The following is a 16280-nucleotide window of genomic DNA, read 5'->3' as shown; positions in this document are numbered from 1 at the left end:
GTATGAGGGAGTCAAAGAAAGAGAGTTGCTGCTACCACCACGTTACTCCACATCCAGGAACTGAAGAATAAATTCCAGAAATTGCCACAGATAAGCTACAATCTTGCTAACCTATGGCAGCAACCTGAAACCGATCCTGTGCTTCTTACTTCTGTTTTCTAAGTCACACAAGTGCATCTCATTGGAGGATACTAATTCATCTGGGGCTTGAAAAGTTTCAGTAGATGTTTTTGGTTCACATAAATTTGTTTTGTTTTGTTCCTTAGGGTTCGTTTGATTTTTAGATGTCCAACCTATTCAAACAGAAGGAAGATGAAATGGAGATCAGTGGCCAATCCCAGAAACTTCCCTCTCCATTATTATATCCAGTTATTTATCATGTTAGGGGATCTATGCTTTGTATAAACCTAATGAAATATTGGCATCTTAGTACACAAAATATTCAGATCTTTTTGTGAGTGTTCCAAATATATCCAATATTTAATTTCTAAGTCAATATATAATTTCTAAGTTCCAAATATATACATTATTTAATTTCTAAAGTCAAACAGAAAATATTACCAAGGAACTCCAAGCCCTGACATGGACATTGGGATATAGCCTTATGTCCATCCCAGGTTTGCTTCTGGCGTCCTTGCCTCCTGATTCATCTCCTAATCAGCAGCCTTCAAATCCCATTTCTTTTCTTTTTTTTTAACGTTTATTTATTTGTAATTGATTGATGATTGGTTTACAATATTGGTTTGTCCCATTTCTTTTTTTAACCATCACTTTTCCTTTTCTTTCCAATTTCCCCTCCATCCTCTTAGACTCTTCTTCCATTTGTTTCCTTTTACATTTTCAAGCTACTACCCACTCATTCTCAGCACACATGAACATGAACAAGATTTTATTTTATGGCTTCTTCTCCACCTTTTATGACTCACCATTGGCAGGAGAACATAGGTCCATTCAGATTTAACAAACCATAATTGACTTTACCTAAGGTAGTCAAGTGAGTTATTATCCATAAGAGTGTTTAGTCCCGGGATGCCTGTGGATGCTCCTCCCTGATACTCTCATATCCCTCGACCATGTCTTGCACCACCGTCTTCCAGAGTGTTTTCACTTCCGGTAACTGGCATCTCTTTGCTGCATCTCTTTGCTGGAGGGCTGTCTTCAGGCTGCTGGTATCCACATTGCCTTTTGTGGAAGGTGGAGAGTCAGCAGTGCCCGGAAAAGTCCATGTTCTTTCCCTGAGCATCATAAACAACGACTAAGGAAGGGAGAAATAAAGAAATACTTCAGCTCCTCAGGCACCTGGTAGGGTTGCTGTGAAGCACGACTCCAGAGCAAGCCCAGGTACACCACGTTACCTGCCATTCGACTTTGCTTGATGTCTCACATCCAGTTGGCCCACTTTGCTGTTGCCTTTCTGTCTTTTATTGGAAATACTTCCTAATAAATCGCTTTCACATGAACCCTCTGGGACCTACTCTGAAGACTCTAACCTAAGACATTTGGAGAGACTGCATCCACTCTTTCAGTCCCCTTCCAAACAGGGCAGTGTGTCAGGGTGCATACTCCTAATGCTTCTACTTCCATCAGCATGGGCTTGTTTAACAGTTTCCATTTCTATTTGGAGGAACTTTGTATTACCCACTGAAACTATTATTAACACAAAACAATCAGAGAGGCTAATAAGAGTCTAAATTTGCACATGATTTTCTTTTTTTTTAAATCTTATTCTTTAATGAGCTGATAGAAATGAAAAAGCTTCAACTTTTCAGAAATAAAGTAATACAAAGTACAGCCAAGAAGGAATGCTGTTTCTTATCCAATTAACAAAGATTTTATTCCATTCTGGCAAAGGTAAGGTGAGACACAGTCATACACTCCTGGTGGGAGTGTAAATTGATACCACTCCCAAGAAAAGCAATTTGTCAAAATATGTCAAGAGTCTCAGAGATGTTCCAGCACTTGGGCTCAATTCGTACACATTTAGAAACCTATCCTGAGAAAAATACTTTGAAATTTTGGGTAAAGATTTATGCACAAAGACACCCTCTTTCTTTCACCTCAACATTTTTGGCAATAAGCATGTATTAGTTTTCTCATGAAAAAACATATGCTTTAAATCATCACACAAGTTGTCTGTCCCTTTAATGTTTCCAGGACCCACACTTTCAAACCATGCTTGTTTTTTTACTTTATCCTCATAATACCAGTTTTAGGATTTACTTCAAGAGGAAACTTTCTTGTAAACAATTCATTGAAAGGCAAGTGATATTCTATATTAAGCTCTATGAAAATGTCTTAAACGCACTCTGGGTACACAGTTCTCTTTGTATCTGAGTCTCTCTACTGCTATTCCGTCATTATACATTTATACGGAAAGAAAACTTGTGGAATTTTTAAAGTATTCCTCCATCCTGAGTGTCTATCCTGTCAAAAAACCATAGGAGATGTTATATAAGTCATATAATGCACTCATAATGTTCTTTCAGCCTTCACATTTGCCAAGAAGAAAACAAGGGATGGAAAGACAATGAATCAGTGAACCTGCAAACGTAAAACTTGAGTGAAAAAAAAAGGTAATTAAACAGTATGGTAAAAAAGTACATGCAAAATATAATCAGAACACTATTCCATTATGGGGTTTATCCAATTTTCTTAAGGAGTATGAACATTATAAGGAAATCTATGTTTTATTCCTATGTAACACTTAATAATCAATTAAATGATATCTGTATATAATGTAAAACAGATTTTTTCTGTATTATAATTCCCAGGCTTCTAGTCTAAATAAGCCTCCTAGTCCCACGTTATCCTAAGCCATCTCAGAAAAGGATCAAACAGTACCATATAAATCTTTAAAAAAATAAAAGATTAGAATGAAAATTGCCATCCTTTCCAATTCTATATTCATTGCAGATATACTCTGATTCTCTGGGTAGATTGACTATAAAGGTTTTAGAAGTGATAATAGATATAATGTGTCATCGGTGACTGAGACAAGAGAACAATAAATGAGGAAATAGCAAGCGAATACACTTGGGTAGTGAGCCCCTGAAGTGGGAGAAAGGTTTAAAAGAAAGGATCAGGGAAAAGGATGAGATAAATGCAGGAAAATGAGCTGCAGTGGGTGGCCAGGAAGTCAGCAGCTGGTGTTTAAGTGTGGCCAAGAGAGAGGAGAAGAGAGAAAGTACTGAAGAGGGACTTGAGAGATTGAGGGAGCCCAGGGAGAGCAGTGTGTTCAAAGGTCCTGGGAAGTAATCCAAGGAACCGTACACCAGTTTAACAAGGCCCCAGTGGTTGCTAAGAGCTCCAATTTGGCCGCAGTGGAAGGTTGAGCTTGGAACCCTATAGAAAAGAACAAATAATCTCAGTGAAGGCAGTGCTAACACTCAATTGTCTGACCCAGAAGAGAGACGGGGGAAAACGAGAGAGAGGATAGAGGCTGCTCGTGAGTTTAACCTGAATAGTCTAAAGGCTGTCCATGTGGTTTTCCTTTTCTCTAGGAGACTTTGGTGGCCAATATCAATATTTCTTTGGCCTCTTTGGATTGGGGCATCTGTGAACAATAGGCAATGCACAATGAAAAGTAGAAGAGATGGTGATGTTTTCTGAAACTCTGAAACCTAACATCACAGAGAGAGCTATGAGCTTTCCTGTGCAACACTCTGGGATGGTGCCCAGAAGCTGTATTAATGGCTGCTGTCAGCCAGTGGTGTGTTAGCGAGGCAGGAAGGGGCCTTGAGCAAACCGCGTGTGGGAGGATGCTCAGAGTTGCATGGGCTGCCTTTCCCAGGCCACTCAAGGGGCCTTGTCTACAAGCTGGAAGCAATTTTTTCCTGATGGGAGCACTGAAGCCAAGACTTTTTATTCTGCTGTGTATAATGACAAAAGAAGAAAATGCTCTATGCCCTTTTAAGTGATTCCTGTTTGAGAGGGTCTTACCAACTCTCCTTGCACAGAATCTAGGGCCCCCCCACCCAAAAGAGAGAAGCAGATCTTAAAAGCTATGAGCAGAAATGTACCCACCTTCAACTCTCACCTGGCATATGCTAAGTGTTGGCATACGCAGCATATTTAGATGAGAATTTATAGCTGGTCCTCTATCTCCTTGATCAGGCCCCTCCATAATCTCCCTGCTTTCTCCATCAATCAAAGGGAATTAGAATATTTGCCCGAGAGACAGGGAGTGCAAAGAAACTCACTCAAACCTCTGCAACTAAGGTGTGACTCCAGTGGGGCTTGACACCCGTGCCTAGCAGTGGTTTGCCAAATGGAGGTGTCAAGCTGTGCAAAGATGAAAAGAAATAGGCCCTGGGAGATCTGTGAAAAGAGTGAGAAAACACAGAAGCTGAGAGTCTTCTATTTTTACCTGGCAATCAGGTGGTTCATCCTAGGGCAAGCTCCCAGGCAGGGAGAGGGCCAAGTCTCCCCAGGAATCCTGTTTGTAGCTTCCTGGGATCATTATCTGTTAGAGAGGCAAACACTGAGGGTGCCTTGCTGAGAAGACCTGCTGTGGGATTAACTTTGCATGGTGAGTCACGAAAGGGAGAGGGTTGTTTTAACATTTTTCTCTCGGAATCTGCACTTGACTTCTTACACAAATTTCAAGGCACGTTTGCCATCAGTATTTTCTTAATTTCTCCTTTCCGTCTCTCCACCCAGTGCTGTGTCTATGTCACCCGGAACTCCCATGCTGGCTTGGCTGCCCAGGACCTCTTTATGCATTGTCTCCTTATTTGTCATTCACACATGGGTTGAATACTTAATAGAATCCAAGCACTCTGGCCAATCACTAGATATATGGAGCTGAATAAGAAGCAACCCATGCCATTTAGGAGCAGAGTCTTGTATAGAGATAGAGAGGGGGAAAAATGTGTTCAGTTCAGTCGTTCAGTCGTGTCTGACTCTTTGTGACCCCATGAACCACAGCACACCAGGCCTCCACTGTCCATCACCAACTCCCGGAGTCCACCCAAACCCATGTCCATTGAGTCGGGGATGCCATCCAACCATCTCATCCTCTGTCGTCCCCTTCTCCTCCTGCCCTCAATCTTTCCCAGCATCAGGGTCTTTTCAAATGAGTCAGCTCTTCGCATCAGGTGGCCAAAGTATTGGAGTTTCCGCTTCAACATCGGTCCTTCCAATGAACACCCAGGACCTATCTCCTTTAGGATGGACTGGTTGGATCTCCTTGCAGTCCAAGGGACTCTCAAGAGTCTTCTCCAACACCACAGTTCAAAAGCATCAATTCTTCAGTGCTCAGCTTTCTTTATAGTCCAACTCTCACATCCATACATGACCACTGGAAAAACCATAGCCTTGACTAGACGGACCTTTGTTGGCAAAGTAATGTCTTCGCTTTTTAATATGCTGTCTAGGTGTGGTAGGCTGTAAATTCAAGAATAAAGGTATAGGTATGCTATGGGGACCAAAAGGAAGGGGAACCAAAGTTTAAGAGATAAAACTTGGGGTTGGGGGGTAGAGCGTCCAGCTGGGTTTTTTCAAAAGAGATGGCATTTCCATCAGGGAAGGAACAGATCCAGGGAACAGCATGAGCAAGGTCTAGGGTTGGACCGTGTACAGGCATTCCAGGAAGACAGAAGTCAGCCAAGAAGGCGAAGTGTGGGATAAAGGAGAGGAGGGCAGAGTGGCCAGGAGGAAGCTGAACTAGGAGGTTTGAGAGTTTGAAGGCCATATTAAGAAGTTTGGACTTTCTAGATAGTGGCAAGACTCTGAATACTTTAAAGCAGGTGACTGTTGTTTTTTTTTTTAAGAAAGAGCAGTGCAACTGCAGGATGGAAAATGAATAGTAAGAGGAGAAATCTGGGTAGGTGGCTAATTCAATAGATTGGGCATAGGATGATGAGAATCTGAAGTAGGGAAGTAGTAGTAAAGAGAAGAAAGTAAAGGGGCTGTTTAGAGAGACAAGTCAGAAAGAATTAACAGAATTGGTCGATCATGAAATATGAGTGTTGAGAGAGACTGGAATACACAATAACTGAGTCTTCTGACTTGTGCAGAGGCTAGACTGAGTGATATGTCCATGGACTGACATGGGTTTGGGAGAAATGCTTGCAGGAACTCATGAGCTCCTCAGGACTATAGAGGAGCCTACAAGATGGCCAGAGGAGTTGAAGTTCAAAGCTGAGGAGAGGGCCAGCCTTGCAGGCATCAGTTAGAGAATCATGAGTACATGCATGAAGGAAACAAGAGAAAATCAACCAGAGAGGGTCTTAAGTCTTACTTTGGATAATACCTTATATTTCAAAATTATTTCTATCTTTCCTATGAATTAAAATTTCAATCACTTTCAATCCTTCCATGCCACAATCTCATACTTTTAAGGAGAAAGCACATGTCTATGTTATTTTTTCATACTGTTCATGGAGTTCTCAAGGCAAGAATGTTGCAGTGGTTTGCCATTCACTTCTCCAGTGAACCACATTTTGTCAGAACTCTCCACCATGACCCATCATCTTGAGTGGCCCTATACAGCATGGCTTATAGTTTCATTGAGTTAGACAAGGCTGTGATCCACACAAAATGCTGGGCTGGATGAAGCACAAGCAGGAATCAAGATTGCCAGGAGAAATATCAATAACCTCAGATATGCAGATGACACCACCCTTATGGAAGAAAGGGAAGAAGAACTAAAGAGCCTCTTGATGAAAGTGAAAGAGGAGAATGAAAAGGCTAGGTTAAAACTTTACATTCAAAAACAAATATTATGGCATCCGGTCCCATCACTTCATGTCAAATGGAGGGAAACAATGGAAACAGTGATAGACTTTTTATTTTCTTGGGCTCCAAAATCACTGTAGATGGTGACTGCAGCCATGAATTTAAAAGACACTTGCTCCTTGGAAGAAAGGGTATGTCAAACCTAGACAGCATATTAAAAAGCAGAGATGTTTCTTTGCTGACAAAGGTCCATCTAGCCAAAGCTATGGTTTTTCCAGTAGTCATATATGGATGTGAGAGTTGGACCATAAAGAAGGCTGAGCACAGGAGAAATGATGCTTTTGAACTGTGATGTTGGAAAAGACTCTTGGGAGTCTCTTGGACAGCAAGGAGATCAAACCAGTCAATCCTAAGGGAAATCAATCCTGAATATACATTGAAAGGACTGACGCTGAAGCTGAAGCTCCAATATTTTGGTCTCCCGATGCGCAGGGCTGACTCATTAGAAAAGACCCTGATTCTGGGAAAGACTGAAGGAGGAGAAGAAGGGGATGACAGAGGATGAGATGGCTGGATGGCTTCAATGGATATGAGTTTGAGCAAGCTCTGGGAGATGGTGAAGGACAGGGATGTCTGGCATGCTGCAGGCCATGGGGTTGCAAAGAGTCAGACATGACTGAGTGACTGAACAACAACAATGTTATTTTTAACTAAAGGGTAAATGATGGATTGTTATTTTGATGAGAAGAACTTGCCTTTGAGGTCAAATCTAAAATCCCATGGATAAGGGTGAAGAAAGGTGCAGAAAGAAGAGCAATGTGCATACTACCAGAACTGACATCACCACCATGGGGGTCAGATGGAACTGATATTATTAGTTTTGTTACATAGGTGAGTAACCTGAGGCTGAATAATTCAATAATAATCTAAGGTTTAGAATAGTTTAATGGCTGGTATGAATTAATACATGATAGATTTGGGGTTTGAACACTATTTTCCTAAATCCCAGGTGGTGCTAATGGTAAAGAACGCACATACCAATGCAGGAGATGTAAGAGACACGCATTCCATCCCTGGGTTGGGAAAATCCCCTGGAGGAGGGCATGGCAACCCACTCCCATATTTTTTCCTGGAGAATCTCATGGACAGAAGAGTCTGATGGGCTACAATCCATGGGGTCACAAAGAGTCAGACATGACTGAATCAACTTAGCATGCATGCATGTTCTTAAAGCCCAGTTCAGTAGTTTTCTTTTTGCCTTATACTACTTTACTTTTCATACTGTCCATGGGGTTCTCAGTATATAAGAAAAGCTATGAAAACCTAGAGAGCATATTAAAAAGCAGAGACATCACTTTGCCAACAAAGGTTTGTATAGTCAAAGCTATGGTTTTTCCAGTAGTCATGTACAGGTGTGTGAGTTGGACCATAAAGAAGGCTGAGCGCTGAAGAATTGATGCTTTTGAACTGTGGTGTGGGAGAAGACTCTTGCGAGTCCCTTGGACTGTACTGAGTTCAACCAGTCTATCCTAAAGGAAGTCAGCCTGAATATACATTGGAAGGACTGCTGCTGAAGCTGATGCTCCAATACTTTGACCACCAGATGAGAAGAGACGACTTATTGGAAAAGACCCTGAAGCTGGGAAAGACTGAAGGCAAAAGGAGAAGGGGGCAGCAGAGGATGAGCTGGTTAGATAGCATCACTGACTCAATGAACATAAATTTGAGCAAACTCCAGGAGATAGTGGAGGACAGAGGAGCCTGGCATGCTATGGTCCATGAGGTTATAAAGAGTCATACATGACTTAGTAATTGAATAACAACAAGTCTGCTTTTCAAAGACAATATGTAGAAAGGCCAGTATTCTTTTTATTTTTAATTGGAGTATAATTGCTTTACAATGTTGTGTTAGTTTCTGCTGTACGACAGTATGAATCAGTCATAAGTATACATACATCCCCTCCCTCTTGAGCCTCTCTCCCACCACCCCATCCCACCCCTCTAGGTCATCACCAAGCACCAAGCTGAGTTCCCTGGGCTATACAGTAGCTTCCCACTAGCTATCTGTTTTATACATGGTAGTATGTGTACATGTCAATGCTACTCTCTCAGTTTGTCCCACCGTCCCCTTCTTCCCATGCCCACAAGTCCATTCTCTATATGTGTGTCTCTGTTGCTCCCCTGCAAATAGATTCATCAATGCCATCTTTCTAGATTCCATGTATATGTGTTAATATACCATATTTGTTTTTCTCTTTCTAACTTACTTCACTCCATATGACAGACTAGGTTCATCCATATCACTATAAAGGCCCCAGTTTCATTCCTTTTTATGGCTGAGCAATATTCTATTAAGGCCAGTATTCTTGACTGCTGTCGGCAACGAAGAAGCACCTCTCTTCCTTAGTGTGAAGCAGGAAGAGGGAGGGCGGTGGAAAGTTTATGGCAGCAGAAATTGTCCAAGAAGCCACATTTTGGGAGTCTTTCTCCAGATTTGCTTTCTTACAGGATTTCAAAGTTGGAGGCTTATTTCCCCAAAGGCATGCGTTTCAATTTTTGGCTTGGGTGGGGCCCCTCAGGTCATAATACCAGAGGCCCATGTTGCAGCTTTCCCTCTAAAATCTGTGTTGTCTTTCAATTCTCAAATGAACTGCAATATATCTATATATTTTTTCTACCAAAATCACTCAAATATCAATGCTGATATGAAAGACTAGCACTTTTAGAGTTATGTGTGTTGTCAATATTTCATAGCTTTCAATCCCAGAGTAAAGAGCATAATCTTAATAGTTTTTCTTTCTAATGCCCTGTTATTTACCCAATATGACTGGAAAAAGACAAAGAGAAAGACCTTGACCTTTTGCAGTTTTTTTTATTTTAAGTGCATTTTATAGTCTGTATAACAAGCCAGTGGTTGTTTAGGCTATATTTTGCCCTGTAATTCATGTTAGAGGCATCTTCACCAGAGACCTGAAATGGAATTTTTATTTGATTTACATTTATAGTGCAATTTTCTCTGGCATGTTACTTTTCTTGTAAGTTGCACCAAAACATGAGGTAAATAGGTAGATTACATTGCTAAACAAAGAACAGAAAAAACATATTTAAAAAAACTAGATTCAGAATAATTAATTTTTTATTTTTATTTTTTTAAATTTTATTTTCTTTTTAAACTTTACAATATTGTATTAGTTTTGCCAAATATCAAAATGAATCCGCCACAGGTATACCTGTATTCCCCATCTTGAACCCTCCTCCCTCCTCCCTCCCCATACCCTCCCTCTGGGTCGTCCCAGTGCACCAGCTCCAAGCATCCAGTATCGTGCATCGAACCTGGACTGGTGACTCATTTCATACATGATATTATACATGTTTCAATGCCATTCTCCCAAATCTTCCCACCCTCTCCCTCTCCCACAGAGTCCATAAGACTGTTCTATACATCAGTGTCTCTTTTGCTGTCTCGTACACAGGGTTATTTTTACCATCTTTCTAAATTCCATATATATGCGTTAGTATATTGTATTGGTGTTTTTCTTTCTGGCTTACTTCACTCTGTATAATAGGTTCCAGTTTCATCCATCTCATTAGAACTGATTCAAATGTATTCTTTTTAATGGCTGAGTAATACTCCATTGTGTATATGTACCACTGCTTTCTTATCTATTCATCTGCTGATGGGCATCTAGGTTGCTTCCATGTCCTGGCTATTATAAACAGTGCTGCAATGAACATTGGGATACACGTGTCTCTTTCCCTTCTGGTTTCCTCAGTGTGTATGCCCAGCAGTGGGATTGCTGGATCATAAGGCAGTTCTATTTCCAGTTTTTTAAGGAATCTCCACACTGTTCTCCATAGTGGCTGTCTAGTTTGCATTCCCACCAACAGTGTAAGAGGGTTCCCTTTTCTCCACACCCTCTCCAGCATTTATTGCTTGTAGACTTTTGGATCACAGCCATTCTGACTGGCGTGAAATGGTACCTCATAGTGGTTTTGATTTGCATTTCTCTGATAATGAGTGATGTTGAGCATCTTTTCATGTGTTTGTTAGCCATCTGTATGTCTTCTTTGGAGAAATGTCTATTTAGTTCTTTGGCCCATTTTTTGATTGGGTCATTTATTTTTCTGGAGTTGAGCTGTAGGAGTTGCTTGTGTATTTTTGAGATTAGTTGTTTGTCAATTACATCATTTGCTATTATTTTCTCCCATTCTGAAGGCTGCCTTTTCACCTTGCTAATAGTTTCCTTTGTTGTGCAGAAGCTTTTAAGTTTAATTAGGTCCCATTTGTTTATTTTGGCTTTTATTTCCAATATTCTGGGAGGTGGGTCATAGAGGATCCTGCTGTGATGTATGTCGGAGAGTGTTTTGCCTATGTTCTCCTCTAGGAGTTTTATAGTTTCTGGTCTTACGTTGAGATCTTTAATCCATTTTGAGTTTATTTTTGAGTATGGTGTTAGAAAGTGTTCTAGTTTCATTCTTTTACAAGTGGTTGACCAGTTTTCCCAGCACCACTTGTTAAAGAGATTGTCTTTAATCCATTGTATATTCTTGCCTCCTTTGTCAAAGATAAGGTGTCCATATGTGTGTGGATTAATCTCTGGGCTTTCTATTTTGTTCCATTGATCAATATTTCTGTCTTTGTGCCAGTACCATACTGTCTTGATAACTGTGGCTTTGTAATAGAGCCTGAAGTCAGGTAGGTTGATTCCTCCAGTTCCATTCTTCTTTCTCAAGATAGCTTTGGCTATTCGAGGTTTTTTGTATTTCCATACAAATTGTGAAGTTATTTGTTCTAGCTCTGTGAAGAATACCGTTGGTAGCTTGATAGGGATTGCATTGAATCTATAAATTGCTTTGGGTAGCATACTCATTTTCACTATATTGATTCTTCCAATCCATGAACATGGTATATTTCTCCATCTATTAGTGTCCTCTTTGATTTCTTTCACCAGTGTTTTATAGTTTTCTATATATAGGTCTTTAGTTTCTTTAGGTAGATATATTCCTAAGTATTTTATTCTTTCTGTTGCAATGGTGAATGGAATTGTTTCCTTAATTTCTCTTTCTGTTTTCTCATTATTAGTGTATAGGAATGCAAGGGATTTCTGTGTGTTGATTTTATATCCTGCAACTTTACTATAATCATTGATTAGTTCTAGTCCCAAAACAATGAATTTCACCTTTTTCTCAAGCACACATGGAACCTTCTCCAGGATAGATCACATCCTGGGCCATAAATCTAGCCTTGGTAAATTCAAAAAAATAGAAATCATTCCAAGCATCTTTTCTGACCACAATGCAGTAAGATTAGATCTCAATTACAGGAGAAAAACTATTAAAAATTCCAACATGTGGAGGCTGAACAACATGCTGCTGAATAACCAACAAATCACAGAATAAATCAAAAAAGAAATCAAAATTTGCATAGAAACTAATGAAAATGAAAACACAACAACCCAAAACCTGTGGGACACTTTAAAAGCAGTCCTAAGGAGAAAGTTCATAGCAATACAGGCATACCTCAAGAAACAAGAAAAAAGTCAAATAAATAACCTAACCCTACAACTAAAGCAGCTAGAAAAGGAAGAAATGAAGAACCCCAGGGTTAGTAGAGGGAAATAAATCTTAAAAATTAGGGCAGAAATAAATGCAAAAGAAACAAAAGAGACCATAGCAAAATCAACAAAGCCAAAAGCTGGTTCTTTGAAAGGATAAATAAAATTGGCAAACCATTAGCCAGACTCATCAAGAAACAATGGGAGAAAAATCAAATCAATAAAATTAGAAATGAAAATGGAGAGATCACAACAGACAACACAGAAATACAAAGGATCATAAGAGACTACTATCAACAATTATATGCCAATAAAATGGACAACGTGGAAGAAATGGACAAATTCTTAGAAAAGTACAACTTTCCAAAACTGGACCAGGAAGAAATAGAAAATCTTAACAGACCCATCACAAGCACGGAAATTGAAACTGTAATCAAAAATCTTCCAGCAAACAAAAGCCCAGGTCCAGACGGCTTCACAGCTGAATTCTACCAAAAATTTAGAGAAGAGCTAACACCTATCCTGCTCAAACACTTTGAGAAAATTGCAGAGGAAGGTAAACTTCCAAACTCATTCTATGAGGCCACCATCACCCTAATACCAAAACCTGACAAAGATCCCACAAAAAAAGAAAACTACAGGCCAATATCACTGATGAACATAGATGCAAAAATTCTTAACAAAATTCTAGCAATCAGAATCAAACAACACATTAAAAAGATCATACACCATGACCAAGTGGGCTTTATCCCAGGGATGCAAGGATTCTTCAATATCCGCAAATCAATCAATGTAATACACCACATTAACAAATTGAAAAATAAAAACCATATGATTATCTCAATAGATGCAGAGAAAGCCTTTGACAAAATTCAACATCCATTTATGATAAGAACTCTCCAGAAAGCAGGAATAGAAGGAACATACCTCAACATAATAAAAGCTATATATGACAAACCCACAGCAAACATTATCCTCAATGGTGAAAAATTGAAAGCATTTCCTCTAAAGTCAGGAACAAGACAAGGGTACCCACTTTCACCATTACTATTCAACATAGTTTTGGAAGTTTTGGCCACAGCAATCAGAGCAGAAAAAGAAATAAAAGGAATCCAAATTGGAAAAGAAGAAGTAAAATTCTCACTATTTGCAGATGACATGATCCTCTACATAGAAAACCCTAAAGACTCCACCAGAAAATTACCAGAATAATTAATTTTTTTTAAAGACTGCATCAATCTACATACCTGATTTCCACTTCAGAAACTGGAAAACTTAAAAAGATATAAAATACTAATAATTCTTAAATGGCTTTGTAAACTAGAAAGACACAATTATAGAAAAGGTACACCTTTTTCACCACGATTTCATTGGCATTTATACAGCCAACAGATATTAAATTCATAGTTAAAATCATTGAGCTGAGTGCTTGGGATAAATGCAGTCAATTACACAAAATAGTTTTATCCCTCATGGAACTTTTATAACCTAGCAGAGCAGCGAGAGAGAAAGAGGTCACACATGTATATATACATGCCTGTATTTATACAGGTATATATATATATATATATATACACACACACACATATATATATGGAATTTTACCTATATTCTACTAATGTGTTTTAATGGAGAGATTACTTCATTTCAATTCTAACTGGCATTTGATTTCTATAAAGCTTAAATAATGTTTTATGATTTTTGCCAGTTATATTTCTCCTTAAAAAAATTGGCTATGACATGTGTTACTTAGTTGTGGCTCAGAGATTTTCTTCTAGTTTGAATGATGTATTTATATAATCATGTCATATTTACTGAAAGTGTTTCCCAGCTTCATATACATTTATATGAAAATTTTATCTATATGAACATAAAGAAATTATTTTTTATCAACCTGATCAGTCTTTTTCTTTCTGATCTGTGTTTTTATTTCTGAACTTAGAAAATCTCTCCCAGAACTCCTACTTCTTCTCCTTCCCCCAACCTGAGTCCAGTAGGAAAGAAGGAAGAAAACAATACCATGTTTTGAGATCCCTACTTCTCTATGTGTTAATCATTCATTCGTATCTGACTCTTTGCGACCCCACAAACTGCTCCTCTGTTCACCAGGCTCCTCTGTCCATGGGATTCTTCAGGCAAGAATACTGGAGTGGGTTGTCATTTCATTCTCCAGGGGATGTTCCCGACCTAAGAGTCGAACCTGAGTCTTCAGCATTGCGGGCAGATTCTTTACCATCTGAACCACTCGGGAAGCCCAATAGATTGATTTATATGTCTGTGCTATTTAATATGTATTATTCTATAGACAATAAAAATGTGATAAAAACATACCTACTATTTTATAACCTTGGTTTTCCACCTTTCTTGTAATAACACGCTTTTCCAAGTCAGTAACTACTTATCTGATCATGTTTTTGAATATATATATAGTTTTTATATACCCTCCAAATAATAAATATTTAGAATTGTTTCAAATTAAAATTAAGACTACTATGATTTCCAAGAACAAAGTCTGGTATTCGTGAAGCCAAGAGTCAGGGAAAAAGCATTTAAAGAAAGAATAATCAGCTGTGGCAAATGAGGTAGAATAATCAATTCACTGCTGAGAACCGACCATTGGATTTGGAAAAATGTAAGTTGCTAGTGGTCTTAACATAACAGTTTCCATGGCATGCTGGAGAGGAAAGTCTGAAGACGTAAGTGGTGGTAAGGACGAGTTGACAGTGAGTTACAGCAGATTTCTTGGGCTGTTTGGCTTTAATGGAGGACATTTCTAACAAGGAGGTAAGAGATGGGTAAAGACAAAAACTTACCCATATTTTTTAAGATGGGAGATGCTGGGGTTTGAGAGAACCAATAGAAAACATCCCTTTCATATCTGCCCAAATTCTGAATCTATGACACATAGGAAACAGGCAGTCGAAGACCAGAATATTACTTACTAAGAAAACTGTTAAGGTAGATGGATTAAGTCCATCAGCCATATGGACTGATTTTTTACAGAGCCAATATTTTACAGAGAATTAAGTAGACTTACCTGCCCAGTACCTGGCAGCCCTGAACAATTGTGGAGTTTCCCCACTGGGGTCTGCTCTTGTAATACATAATTTTAAGGAAATGAATAATAGGTGGATTTTCTTTAGGCAGGTAGAAGCCCAAGGAGAAAGAAAGAAGAAGCTGAGTTGAGCTTCTCTATTCACCAATCAGATCATTTCCCCATTCCCTGGAGGATGAATGAGTTCTTTCCTAACAAAAGATATCTCACCATGTCTGCTTACTGATTGAAACAGGAAAAACTGAAGTTTCAGGGGAGAAGACCAGAGTTCTTGAGTAGGTTACAGTAGATGAGATCTGGTACACAAGCATTTGATAGGAACTAGGGAAATTTATCCCATTTACTAGGAGAGGAGACAGAAGGTAAGGGTACAGATAAAGTGCAATTGACAAATCTGGTGTTGGAAAATGCATTTCTCTCTTCTGATTGTTCTTATTTCTCTGTGAAATAGGAAGCGAGATCATCAGTTATGAGTGAAAAGAGGAGAACAGTTTCAAAGAGACAGATGGTGTGAAATAATCTCCTCCAAGAGTGGGAAAGGAAATTGACTAGAGAGATGAAGACTGGCTGAGCAGTGCTGAGGGTCCACTTGAGTTTTGTGGTTATAAATTTAGAGCGAGTTCATGCAGTGTAGTAATAGATTTTTTTCTCCCCTGGCCACACTGCTCAAACGCAGGAAAAGACGAGGCAGAGAGCTTTATTTAACCAAGGCTGTGCTTTTGCTAGGTGACTCTTAGAGACAGAGAGAGAGAGAGAAAGAAAGGGTGTTTCGGTTGTATGCAAGGGGGTGATGAAGCATGGAACTTGGTTTAGTTAAAGAGAACAGAAAGGATGAGAGGTACAATAAAAAGAAACAGGCAAGGGCAATGAACTGAAGTTCCTAACGGGGTCAAAGAAATGTTGATTTATGAGTACTGGGATAAATATGTTGATAAGTTAGGTGTAACTGTTACAGAATAAAGTGCTTGAAATTGAGATATATGTAAAAGGAA

The 16280-nt window shown here is 39.1% G+C and overlaps 1 long non-coding RNA gene across 1 annotated transcript in view; it reads right to left on the bottom strand.

Moving 5' to 3' along the window:
* Window positions 1-595: 595 nt before the first annotated feature.
* The window catches only part of LOC113900371, a 28842-nt gene continuing 13157 nt past the window's right edge, over window positions 596-16280 (bottom strand). Inside the window, exon 4 of the long non-coding RNA XR_003513126.1 lies at window positions 596-1255. This is a non-coding gene — a long non-coding RNA (uncharacterized LOC113900371). The remainder of the gene's footprint in view (window positions 1256-16280) is intronic.

The sequence above is a fragment of the Bos indicus x Bos taurus genome, chromosome 10, assembly GCF_003369695.1.
Source record: "Bos indicus x Bos taurus breed Angus x Brahman F1 hybrid chromosome 10, Bos_hybrid_MaternalHap_v2.0, whole genome shotgun sequence".
Lineage (NCBI taxonomy): Eukaryota > Metazoa > Chordata > Mammalia > Artiodactyla > Bovidae > Bos > Bos indicus x Bos taurus.
The sequence above is the reverse complement of the archived record's forward strand: the minus strand, read 5'-3'. Positions and strand labels throughout refer to the sequence as shown.